Source organism: Panthera pardus, unplaced genomic scaffold, assembly GCF_024362965.1.
Source record: "Panthera pardus isolate Hobbes unplaced genomic scaffold, ASM2436296v1 HiC_scaffold_6, whole genome shotgun sequence".
In the NCBI taxonomy this organism is placed as follows: Eukaryota; Metazoa; Chordata; class Mammalia; order Carnivora; family Felidae; genus Panthera; species Panthera pardus.
This window is the reverse complement of record NW_026526991.1, coordinates 64,630,549-64,644,601: the sequence shown is the minus strand read 5'-3', so window position 1 is coordinate 64,644,601 and position 14,053 is coordinate 64,630,549. Positions and strand designations below refer to the sequence as shown.

The 14,053-nt window shown below is 38.6% G+C and overlaps 1 protein-coding gene across 5 annotated transcripts in view; it reads right to left on the bottom strand.

Annotated features, from left to right (window-relative positions):
• LIMA1 (LIM domain and actin binding 1) overlaps positions 1-14,053 on the bottom strand; it is an 84,736-nt gene that overhangs the window by 67,986 nt on the left and 2,697 nt on the right. The window lies entirely within an intron of this gene.

Here is a 14,053-nt window from a genome sequence, read left to right as displayed (position 1 = left end):
GGCTCAGGTCATGATCTCGCGGTCCGTGAGTTCAAGCCCCGCATCGGGCTCTGTGCTGACAGCTCAGAGCCTGGAGCCTGTTTCAGATTCTGTGTCTCCCTCTCTCTGACCCTCCCCTGTTCATGCTCTGTCTCTCTCTGTCTCAAAAATAAATAAACGTTAAAAAAAAAATTTAAAAACACTAAGAGAGAGAGAGAGGTGCCTCGGTGGCTCAGTCGAAGCATCCAACCCTTGATTTCGGCTGTCATGATCTCATTCATGGTCATGAGATCTAGCCCTGTGGAGGGCTCTGCGCTGACAGTGCAGAGATTGCTTGGGATTCTCTCTCTCCCTCTCTCTCTCTGCCCCTTCCTTGCTTGCTCTCACTCACTCAATAAATAAACAAACAAACAAACATTTAAAAAAAACCACTAAGATGCAGAGCAAGAATAATGAAAAGGAGGTTGTGTAATTCTGAGAAGCAATTCCACTTCTGGAAACTGCTCACCAAAGAATCAGAACAACTTTCATGGGGTGCTTACAGAATTCACCCTTAGCGATTCACACTTTACCACTCCAGAAAGAAAAGAAAAGAAAGAACTGAATATGAGGGCAACTAAATTCGAGATGTCAAAAGTTAAAGCAGGAAGCCAACAGACATGGGTTCTAATCTTTAATCTACAACTAATTAGCAGTATCATCTGCTGAAAAAGTCATGTCTCAGGGCCTCAATTTCCTCTTGTGTGAAATGAAAAGGTTAAAACAGCCTAGTATTTTCCTCACTGCGGGTCACAACTAGTGAGTTGTGAAATCAGTTTTAACGGGTCAGAGCCAGGATGTCTGTGCTAAAGAAAAAGAACAGAATGAAATACAAAATGTCAGACTGCATCACACGGAGTATAAGTAGTCTTTCAAAAAGCTTTTGTTTCAGTTATTTGTGTGTGGATAAACTGGGTAAGAATGTAAAATATTTCTTACTGTGGGATGCGGTTAAAAAAATTATAGTCTGACAAGTGTTGGAGAGGATATACAGAAACTGAAACCCTCACACACACTGCTGATGAGAATATAAAATGATGCAGTTGCTTTGGAAAATAGTTGGCAGCTCCTCAGAGGGTTAAACACATAATTATCATGTGACCCAGGAATTCCACTCCTGGGGGAGGTACACCCCCACCAAGAGAAATGAAAAAAAAACAAACAAAACGCATGTCCACTCAAAAACTTGTACATGATTGTGTATAATAACATTATTCACAATAACCCCAAAGTGGACACATTCCAAATATTCATCAACTGATAACTGATAAACAAAATGTGGTCTATCCATATAAAGGTATGATATTTGGCCATGAAAAGGAATGAAGTACTGATATATGGTACAACATGGGTGAACCTTGAAAAAATTATGCCAAGTGAAAGAAACCAGTCACAAAGATCGTATATTGTATGATTCTATTTCATGTCTAGGATGGGCATGCCTATAGAAACACAAAGTAGAGGGGCGCCTGGGTGGCTCAGTTGGTTGAACATCTGACTTTGGCTCAGGTCATGATCTTGCAGTCTGTGGGTTCAAGCCCCGCGTCAGGCTCTGTGCTGACGGCTCACAGCCTGGAGCCTGCTTCAGATTCTGTGTCTTCTTCTCTCTTTGCCCCTCCCCAACTTGTGCTTTGTCTCTGTCTCTCAAAAATAAATAAATGTAAAAAAATAAAAAAAAAAAGAAACACAAAGTAGATAAGTGGTTGCCTCACACATGCAGGGGGGTTGAAGGGGATTGGACTGACTGCTAAAGGGTGTGGGTTTTTTTCTGGGAGGTGATAAAAACGTTGTAATATTGATTGTGGTGATGGCTGTGAATATACCAAAAACCACTGAACTGCACACTTTAAACAGGTAAATTATATGGTATATGAGTATTTCAATAAAACTTCTATTTTAAAAATTACAGTTTGGGGGCCCCTGGGTGGCTCAGTCAGTTAAACATCTGACTCTGGATTTTGGCTCAGGTCATGATCTCACAGTCTGTGAGTTCGAGCCCCGCGTCAGGCTCCGCGCAGACAGCGTGGAGCCTGCTTGTGATTCATTCTCTCTCTCTCTCTCTCTCTCTCTCTCTCTCTGCCCCTCCCCTGCTTGTGCAAGCTCTTTCTATCTCTCTCTCAAAATAAATAAACTTAAAAAAATTATAGTTTTAAGTCACTAGACTGGATGATAGCTGATCACTGAGGTCCCTGAGAATTCTCAGTGTGCCCTCAACACGGGGCTCACATCACCTATCCTCACGTCTTGGTTATTTGGGGGCAGAGCGGTACCATGGAAACACCAGCTGATTCCAATCCTGATTCCAGTGCTAACCAGATGCATGGCAACCACTCCATCCTACACTTTCCTTCTGTATAAAATGAGGATGATAACCCTAAGATACAGGGTTGTTCTAAAAATAAAAGGAGATAATAAATGAAAAACAGTGCCTGGCACATTGCTTGAGGTCAGAGCCAAATCTTGTTAGTACTGTTGTATGCCTCTGTGTCTAACACATCGAATAAACATTATTCTAAAGGTTCAGTTAACAGATTACATATTTTGGCTTAGCTTAGTTTGTATGTCATACTGTCTTAACAAGGCCTATGTCATAAGGCTCTGATGAAAATAATTCATAAATGTAGCATATTCTTCAGCTGTTTGACTTTTTTAGTGCAAAAATTACTCTATAATATTATATAATGGAGGTAGTAATGCTAGTTGAAAAGACATTAGTGGTGCCTTTAAAAGATCAAAATTTTTATTTTATAATTATTCGAAGAACTACCTCTTCCTAAATGTTTTGGACATGTGAGCAATTACTTTTTTGTAGCTTTTGTCCAAAAGTCAAATGAAACATGAATCACTTCTTTAGTATAAATGTAAAACTAAATTGCAAAAAGGAAAAGTCCAGATATAAATGTTGGGCCTTCATAAGGTTCTTGTGCAATTTAAAATTTTTTGATCTTGGGGCACGTGGGTGGCTCAGTCGGTTAAGCGGCCGACTTCGGCTCAGGTCATGATCTCACGGTCTGTGAGTTCGAGCCCCGCGTCGGGCTCTGTGCTGACGGCTCAGAACCTGAAGCCTGTTTCGGATTCTGTGTCTCCCTCTCTCTGACCCTCCCCTGTTCATGCTCTGTCTCTCCCTGTCTCAAAAATAAATAAAAATGTTAAAAAAAAATTTTTTTTTTTAATTAAAAAAAAAATTTTTTTTTGATCTTTAATTAGGTTAGTGGTTTTCAAAAAGAGCTTCAGCAGTCAAGGTGGAATCAATGAGCATCCTTTTTGTATCCCCACATCACCACCGTCTTTCACCCTCCTCCTTTCCTTCGGGGAACCTCTCACTCCACAGGTTTCAACAAGCACTCCAAACTGGAGCCGCCATTTTCTTCTTTGCCTCGCTTCTTTGTCATGGTGATTGGTCACGCGATGGGCCTGCTTGTCATAAACAATTATGTAGACACATACAATATGAGAAATCGAAGTCTCTGTCTGCTCTTGCACACCCCTTCCCCCAAGACAACGCTACTTGCCAAAGGTAACCTCTGTCACGCTTCGGAGCATAAACCTTCTGATATTGCCCGTGCATGATAATAATAGCAACACCCAGCATAATATGTCAGTCACTGTCCTAAGCATTCCACAAATATTATCTCATTTTATCCTCACAACAACTCATGACGTAGACATTATATTCATCATTATAATGATACCTATTTTACAAATGAGGAAACTGAGGCACAGTGAGGTTAACACCAGCGCACATACTTTCTTTTTTTTTTTTTTAATTTTTTTTTTTAACGTTTATTTATTTTTGAGACAGAGAGAGACAGAGCATGAACGGGGGAGGGTCACAGAGAGAGGGAGACACAGAATCTGAAACAGGCTCCAGGCTCTGAGCTGTCAGCTCAGAGCCCAACGCGGGGCTGGAACCCAGGTACGGTGAGATCATGACCTGAGCCGAAGTCGGACGCTTAACCGACCGAGCCACCCAGGCGCCCCATATACTTTCTTTTTTTAACAATAACAATGACTTTATGTTAATATGCTATTCAGCAACTATTTGTTTCCTCTTGGACATCTTCTCACACATGACAGGAAGACATATAGGAAAGGACATATAGATGGAGGAGGACATAGAGATCTACTTCACCCTTTCAGTACCAAATACTATTTCACTCTGCAATAGTCTATAACTTATTTAAGCAGGCCCCTGTCAGTGAACATAGAGGTTGCTGCAGGTTCTTCATTATTAAGAACAAGACGGCAATGAAAATGTTTCTATCATTGCCTACTTGGAAGTATGCATCCATGGCATAAATTCTTGGAAGCAGCATTTCTAGTAAAAGTCCTATGCATCAAAATTTTAATACACATTCCCAAGTTTTTCTTCAAAAAAGTTGCATCAATTTGTATATATTTTTGCATCCATTTATATTTGAACCATCAGCTATATGAGAAAGACTATTCTCCACATCCTTGTGAATATTGAGCATTGCTAATCCTTTTTATATTTTCCAATCTGCTAGATGCATGAAAAATGGTATATTATTGTTTTACTTTTCATTCCTTTACTCATGGGGAAAGTTGAACATATTTTCAAATATGTGCTGGGCCCTCAATACATTTATTTCTTGAAACTACAGTTGTTTTTAAAACATTGTTTATAAATTGTTGATTATTTTTACAACTTAATTACTTTTTAAAATGCCACAAGGACTTTAGTAATATCATGTGTAACTCCTTGTACAATTCAAATTGCCTCTCACAGCAGCTGTCCTTTCCCGGTGTCTGATTCCTATCCAGATCTCATTAATATTCTTTCCAAACAGAAACGTTGTTTGACTACACAGATGAGATCGTTTCTGTAGAGTTCCCTTTTGTAGGGCACCCACCCCTTGACTACTCATTAATATTCCCACTGACACCGACAATCCAAGCATTAAGATCACTGTTTGGGATTGTGCTTCAGCTGCTACCCTCAACTAGCCAACCTAACACTTCTTAGTTGTGCAGGGGTCAAGGGTGGGGAGGTGAGGCAGGGGGTGGGGAGGGTGCTTTGAATATCAGGATCATCTTTGGAATCTGAATCTCTCATGTAAAGTCTGAACACTTCTAACTTTTCTTAAGAGTCCCCTATGATTCCAATGTAAAAACAGCTTTGGGTGTTTAGACTTGGTTTGATCCCAGGGTTCTTAGGCCTCAGCAGGGAGGCAGACACAGGCCCTAATCACCAACCATCTAGATGGACTGTGTCAGAATCAGATAAAAAAAAAAAAATCTGGGCCACCTTAGCATAAGCCTGGGGCCAGGTTATTGAGTACTGGTCATATGCAGGGTGATTCATTCCATTTGGTTTTACTCCCTTAGTCCCTATAATATCATGAAACAAATTTTTTATTTAAGTTTATTTATTTTATTTTGAGAGAGAGAGCAAGCAGGGCAGGAGCAGAATCCCAAGTAGGCTCGATGCTGCCACCTCAGAGCCCAACTCAGGGCTCAAACTCACAACCATGAGATCATGACCTGAGCTGAAATCAAGAGTTGGACACTTAACCAACTGAGCTACCCAGGTGCCCCGAAACAAATACTATTATTCTCATCTTACAGAGAAAGAAACTGAGGCTCAGAAAGGTTAAATAACCTGCCAAAGATTACAGAGCTAGTAAGTGGCAGAGCCAAGATTTGGGACAGTCTGACAGACACTAATGTCCATGTTCTAACTACTTACTGCAAAACACAAGTTCCTGGTCTCTGGGGGGTGGTCTGGGCCAGTCTCATCCTAAGTGTCTTGAAACTAGAAGGGATGGGTAAGGGTTGGGCCAAATGCCCCAGTCTGTTCCATATCTAAGCCGATTCTGTCTCCAGTTTCTTTCAGCCTAGGTCTACATCTTGAATCTACTACTTGCTTATGGGGTAACACTAGGAAAATTACTCTAAGCCTCAGTCTCATCATCTCTAAAATGTTCCTTTAGCTCAGTGCTAAAATAAGTGCTTATAAAGTAACAGTGGTGCTGGTAATAAAAATAGCTAATGTCTATTGAATGTTTACCGCGTGTCAGATCCTGTTTTGTTTTGCATATATAAACTTACTAATCCTCACGGTAGCAAACTCAGAATATTGCCGTCCCACTCTACAGATGAAGAAACTGAGGCCCAGAAAGGCCAAATAAATGTTAACTTATTCATTTTTTTAGGAGGCTGGGATGAAAATAAAACGACCTCTTGCAGAGAGAATAAACTACAATTGCCATTCTAGTGCACACTATATTTTAGGGTCAACTTATTTTCGTTACATCAGCAAGAAAAAAAGAGCACCTTGAATGTCATCTCTGAGAAGCTGGCAGTAACTACCAGGAACATCAGATCTGCTTAAAACCCTGACACTGTTTCTCTGCGCCCAAAAGTCTAAATCTCTCTCAAATTATACTGTTTAAGGGCCAAATTTTAGGTGTTCTTAACACCTCTGTAAAAAGTCTAACTGGAAGATGATATAATTATCACCATCCTACACAGCTTCTATCACTTTATTCATTAATTTGAATATCTTATCTTCTTGCACTTGTGAAACCCAAATTAGCTTTTTACATAATTGCGGTAGCATTCGCATATCTTATTTTAGTAAAAGAGTAACCTGTAGTTACAGCCTTCAAAAATGAACTTTGGTCTTAAATTTTTAGGTCACAAAGAACCACCCAAGATTCTTTCTAATCTTTTTTTTTCTTCTTTAAATTAAAAATTACCCAATCTACTCCAAGTTTGATTCGACTTCTCTCTCAAATCTAATTTGTAATTTTTCTCTGCTTGGTTCTTCGCCCTCCTCCCTGTGCCCCGTTGATAATTAACACATTGTAAGGACAAACATAATCCAATGGATTGAGTCTTTTTTCAGTATTTTTCGCACATAGTAAGGAAAACCTCTATCAGTACATAGAAAAGCAGAAAACTATGTCAGTAACTTCAAATTTAAAGCGAAAAGTAGAAAAAGGCACAGTTAATTGGAAAAATAATGTGGAAATTTATAGTCAACAGAGACCATTATAGAAAGCATAGATTTACTCTGAATAGCCTGTTTCTCCTTTAACCTTTGTACCATTCCATACTTTGACATCAGATGCATCAAATATCAGTGCCTGGTACAGTGTAGGGACTCAATAAACATCTGTCATATGAATAAAAAACAGCATTATGCTAGTTCTCAGTTGCCACATATCAAAACAAAGGCCCACCTACATAATTGAATGTCTATAAACTACATGCTCACAGGTCTTGCCAATCACATGCTTAATTAAGACAAAGTGGCTAATTAAAGAACCTTCTTTACAATGTCAAAACAGAGGAATCATGTACACTTATTTTAAGAAGGCTGCTTCCATTAAGGATATAACCTCCTTATACCAGTCCTTTGTCCTTAATAATTAATTGAGTTTTCTCCAAATACAGGGCTTCTTAGTTTCACTCCTGGCCATTTCCAGGAAGGACCTGGCTTCCATTCTTCTTATCTGAAATTTTAGATGATGTGTTTTTTTCAGGACCTGCTCAATCTGAAAGGCCAGTTCAGATCAATTGAACCAATCCCTTCAAGCAAGAGGAGAATTAAAACGGGCTTACTGAAAAGTGACTCTTCTCTAGGCAAGTTCTCTAATCTTTTCTTTCTGTAAAAATCTGAGCAGCTCACCCAGAACAATGCTTTAATCAAGGACAAGCATAGCTGAGGCTGATCAAACAAAGAATTACCAAACCATAGAGCCACAGAAGTGACAAAATTTTGTATTTATCTCAACTAACTTATGCATCTTATTTCTTAGGGACCGGTTACAAACATATAACATTAATGTTTCAACTACATTTTCATGTTTACCTTTTAAAAATTATATCAAATTATGGTGCTGTTTTAAAAAGTTATTGAGAGGCATTTAATTGAGTAGTGGGCTTTTGGGTGACCTGGGAAAATGAATCAGTGGGTCTCAGTTTCTACATCTCAAAAACGTATTCACAAGGGATGGTTGTAAGCATTAAATGAGGAAAAAAAAAACCCAGAGTACTTTGAAAACTATAAGTTGCTATAAAAACTATTGTAATTTCTAATAAAGTTTCAAGCCAGTTTCAAGAAAAAATGGAATTAAAGAATAAGTCTACCCAATGAAGAGAAATTGGAAGAAATTGTAACTGATGAGTTAGACTGGTTCAATGAGATGTTAACAAGAAACACCTTGTTTATTTTTTTGTTTTGTTTTGTTTTGTTTTTGAGAGAGAGAGAGAGAGAGAGCACAAACACACATAGGGGAGGGGCAGAGTGAGAGAGAATCTTAAGCAGGCTGCAAGTTCATTGTGGAGCCCGACAGGAGGCTCAATCTCACGACTGTGAGATCATGACCTGAGCCAAATCAAGAGTCAGACACTCAGCCAACTAAGCCACCCAAGCTCCCAAGAAACACCTTGTTTAAGGCTGTTGCTAAAAATCTTTCAAATCAATAGGCATGTAGTAAATATAATGAACATCATTTCATGTTTCCTTGAGGATTCTAGGTAGCTTTCTTATTTTTCTTCTAGAGAAGGAAACCGGAAGAAAACTTTTGGTTGCTTGAGGACTGGTTGGATTCTAATTTTGCTCACTTTTAAAAATGTAATGAGAGTTTAAAGACTAGAATTGGCCAGCACTAACAACCCTGGAAGTAGATGCTGACAGCAGTAGTAAAATAGTGGCCTGGATCCTGGGAACACCTTGGAAAGCCTGCATTCAGATGGAAGTGAATCCTGGCTATCACAGTCTCCATTTTTCCTGCTACCTTCAGAAACCCTCAGAGGCTGCTACCTGATTTGAACCCTGGTGGAACTACATCAGCTGTTGTCCATTAAAAAACAACAACAAAACTTTGAGTTGCAAACCAAAACAGGACTTGGTAAAATGAAAAGTCTATCTTCAAGGCTTATGTGTGCATTCAACAAATACTTACTGAGGACTTACCACATGTCAAGCAGTGCTCTGTTTGCTTAACCGACTGAGCCACCCAGGCGCCCTCAGTGCTCTGTTTGCTAAAGACATGACATTAAAAGTGAGACAAGGTCTCTGCTCTCATGAAGCTTCCATTCTACTGAGGAAGCAGGACAATTAAAAACTGTGATTAGTGCAGTGAAGGAAATGCAAGGAGAGTAACTGAAGTGGCAGTAGGAAAAGGGGCAGATGCCTTAGATAGTGGTCAGGGAAAGCCTCCTTGAGTGAATGACATTTGAGCTGAGACCTGAATGATGGGGAGGAGATACGCAGCCAGCCAGGCAAAGAGAACAGATGTAGGAGTTTTCAACGTGTAAGAAATAGCAAATGCAAAGGCACTGAGGCAGGAAAAATATGACCAGGGAGTGAATGAAAAGTATGAGAAGATGACAGAGATGAGTGGCAGCACTCATCCTTAAATAAGGATTTACAAGCAGTGGTAAAAGATCTCAACTTTATTCTAAGTGTGGTGCAAAGCCAAACATTTCTATGGAATACTGTTTGCAAGATGAGATATATTTCATATACTTTATGGTATTTAATTGCTTATTATATGTGTAATGACTGAAAAATGGAAATGAAAGGCAAAGTTCTCACAATTAGAAGACTTATAATCATTTAAGGAAGCAATAATTCATAGTGACAGCATTAAGGTAAAAAAAAAAAAAAGAAGAAGTAAAAATAAAGTGCTAAGTGAAGACTGGGGAGGGAGCCAATGATTAAAATAGAACAAATTAGAGGCTTCATTTTTTAAAAGGAGCATTTTATTTGAGCTCTTAAGGAAAAGGATTTAAGCAGGAGTGGGAGGAGGGAGAGGAGCATGAGGCTGTGGGAACTGCATGAGCAAAGGCACAGAGGCAGGAAAGGACAGGGTGGGTCCAGGAAACCATGAATCACTGTATGGCTACAATGCCAGGTGGGTGGGTAGTGATGTGGGAGATAAGTCTGGAAAAATAGGCTGTCAGGGTGTGGGAGTGGGGGTCTTGAATAGCATTCAGAGAAATTTAGATTTAATATACTTGTGCTTTGCTTCCCCTTAAGTGTGTAAATGAATCTCCTGAGGCACTTGTTAAAACTGCAGATTCCCAGACCCCATTCCCCCAAATATATCGGTTTATAAGTCTAGGTGGGACTTGGGAACCTACCTTTTTTAACCAACACCCCAGGCGATTCTGAAACAGGTAATCAAGGAAACCATACTTTGAGAGTCGGTGTTCTATTTTTTAATGACAACTCTGGTCTAAAGGGGAAAAACTGAAGCCAATTCTAAGGACTAGTGAAAAAAGGGGGGTATTAATTAGAACAATGACAAAGAGCCATTATCACTGTTGGAGTAGAATCAACCAAATGTAGTGAGTTTTGATTAAACGTGGGAAATGAGACTAAAACTTTCAAGACAACTTCAAGCTTTCTCCTTAGGGAAACTAGGTGGACATAATGCCTGGTAGGTACATAGGGACTATCCACATAGTTCCGGTAGTTGGAGACAGGGATCTGGAGCTCAGGAGATATGCAAAGGCACTAAACACATTGCTTTGGTACTCCTAAATAAATTCAAGACAAAGAATTAAACATAAAAAGTAAAACCATAAAAACTAGAAGGAAATCGAACTGAATACTTAATCCATCTCCAGAAGGCAAAAGGCTTCACAAAATAAAAGCAACAAAAGAAATCCCAAAGGAGAAGATCTATAGATAACTAAAAGGCAAATAACTAGTTAAACATTTGACCACAGGGCAAATAATTAATATTCTTAAAATGAAGAGCTCGTACAAATAACAAAGAAGAACCCCCACTCTGAATAGTTTCTGTATGGAATACTGGAAGTTGTTGAGTACCTTGGCTTCGCAACTTAAACAGGCTGTCATAAAATGAGATTTGCTTTGTATCATTAGAGATGGTGGGGCTTTGTGGCATACATCAGCAGGGCTCCAATGACTTACGTAACTAGGTTGCCAAGTGTCAATCCATGGGAGTGCCTAAAAATTACCAATCTTTGCAACTTCTATTGTTCTGCCTTTAGGTTCTATTAAGCCTTACTACCCACTATGAAAATTGCCTTTACTGCATCCAGTCTTTTTCCTCGGGCTCTATATATCTAAAATGGGCAACGGGTCAGGGACGGGACAAAAAATAATTTCACAATGTCTAGAGAGCAGTGGCTTGTAAGTCACCCTTTCGGCGCAGATGGTGTATGGACTTTGGGATCAATAACCCAACCCTGTTCACTTTACAGATAAGGCTCAGAGAGGATGGATGACTTTCCCAAGACGACCTAAGTGGTTGGTTCCCAACACCAAGGTGGCAATCCTGACTTTCAAGGAGGCACCCTTTCCATTTTGCAGTGCTGCTCCAACAAACATAAGCTCTGGCTCCTTATACCAACGGGCATTTAAAACACCACCATTTCAACTACTGCACACTTTCCACTTCATCCCTTCACTCATTCAATTTGGCCTAACAAAAATCTGTACTCCCTCCCCATAGCCCCAAATAAATGAAAGAACCCCAAACAAAAAACAACATAATTAAAATGTTAAGACCCCAATAAAAATGGGAATGGACTAACCAAAAGACAGTTCACAGAAGAAACTGAAATGGACGTGAATATATGAAAAATGTTTGCTCTCACTAGTAAATACAAATTAATCACTTTTGCTTATCAAATTAATAAAGATAAAAAAATAAGATCCAATATTATGAAGGAGGCATTCGGGCACTCACAATCACTGCAGGTGAGAGTATTAATTATAGTCTAATCTTTATGAAAAGCAATTTGGCAGCAGGTTTAGTGTTTTTTAATTTTTATGCCCTATGACCCAGTAATTGAACTTCTGGCAATCTAACCTAAGGAAACAGTGAGTGATCCGTACAAAGATTTATGCATCAATTTTTTCTCATTGTTTTTCACTTGTTAATAATATTGTAACAATTGAAATACCCTAGTACACACGTAAATTATGCAACAGCAACACATTAGGACATTGAACATCCATTATAATTGTTTTCAAATAATTTTGATGCCACTGAAAATTATGACATAATGTAAAGTGAAAAAGCAGATACAAAACTATATCTACTGCAATAGGATGAGCCCAATTACCTGTGTATGTCTGTGTGTGTGTATGTGTGTGTGTGTATCAAAGGAAAAAAAGACTGAAAGGAAATATACCAAATAGTTCCCACTGGAATAGATTATGGAATATTTTGCCTTCTTTATTTTTCCTCAAGTTTTCTATAATAAGCATATGTAATTCTTATCTTCCAACTATATATGCATATTTGTCTATGTGAAAATAAAATAAGAATATGAAATGAAATATGAAACAAAGTTTCATATGAAATTTTATATGAAATATGAAAAAAGCTTCAAAGCGAATCAGCAAATCACTCACATGGAGATGTTAGTTGAAATCGCAGAAATAAATCAGTCTGCACAGGGAGAGAGCATTATAAGAACAGGATGCTAAACCAAGGCAAAAACCCATACTTAAGGGGCAAAAGACTGAGTTAGTGAAGGGGCATGGGAGGAACTGGTTAGACTACAAGATGGACAACCAGGTAAAGTCATGTCAAGAAAGCCAACTAAAAGAAATAACCAAAAAAGTTGTCCACTTGGTCAAGTGTTGCCAAGTGGTAACTAAGGAGGACAGTGACAGGGCCATTCCAGGGAAGTCACTGGGTACGTTGCAAGGACAGACAGGTTTCCTCCAGTGCTAGAGGTGGAAGCCAAATCTGAGCAAATGTTACCTAGTCAGTGAAACTGACTATGAGGAAAAGAAGTCCCAGGCCATTTGTTTAAATTTCAGTTTATGTGGGGAAAAAAAAGATTGTGGAAATCTAAAACCGAGTAAAAGTATATCAGGATTACTAATCTATGGGCAATGAAACAAAAATTGGCAATACTTCGGAGTGCAAGAAAAAACATGTTTGAGGGTTTGTGAAACTTTCTAAACTCCATTAGAGGATAAATAAGAGAAACAATAGCTCCATACTTGTTATCAGAAAAAAAGTTGCATCTTTTCACCCCTAGAGACGGAAGTTCTTAGTTTCAGTGTAGCATTATGAAGAAATTCTTTAAAAGAAAATAAAAAGAATGTAAAATATGATGGTATCATGTTAACTTCTCATGATTGCAAATGTGAAGTCTCTAGAAACATTTTCAAGGGTGAAGAAATCATTTGACATGCTAAATAATGGACTGCTTGTTGGGTCAAACCATGTCCTTTTAATAAAAAGAGGTCTCCGTTAGAACAGTAACTTGACTGGGTCTCAAGGACTTTGCATCCAGCCACAGAATAAACACATCGGTATGGTTCTACCAAGAGTACCATTTACCACAGAATCTCAGTTCCACAATCATTAGGAAACTACTCAATTTACAACCACTCATTTGTTACTAAAGAACTTTAAGAGTCTGTGTTAAGTAATTTAACATCACCTGGAGATTACTGTACACAATCCAAAATAAAGTACTTTAACTGCCTATCACAAAACATAGTGAAAGACCATAGAAACCTTAAGAAAAAAAAAAAAAGCTTTTTCTTATGGAAATTCCTGACTTAGGAACCAAGTCACACATTTTCCTATCTGCAGAAAGAGTGCAATTCCAATCTAAATAAAAGTCACCTATTTCTGAGCGTATGGAATTAAGAATACTGAAAACCCATTCTGCTGTCAATATAGACTGACAAATTCTCCCAATTTGTGGTTAGGTAGCCTTTTATGGCAAAGATGTCTAATGATCTCCTGCGCTCTCAAAATTCTTTTGTGTCTGTGTGTATATGTCTTTGGTGAACCCTCCTGGTACAGAAGCCCTAAGTCAGTTACAGTTGATTTTTGAAGAATATCAGAGGAAAGTGAAGAATTTGAAACCCCAAGAGGAACAATACTTAAAATTGAACTTGAAAGTATTTAAAGGGAAAAAGATAATTGTTACAGACACCGAAAATACACGCAAATACTGACTGGCTTTCCAAAAATTCCCAGTGAAACTGCTTTCCCGGAGTGTAAACAGAAAGAAAGGAGGTAAGTAATTGTCAAAGAAATATGTTCATCGA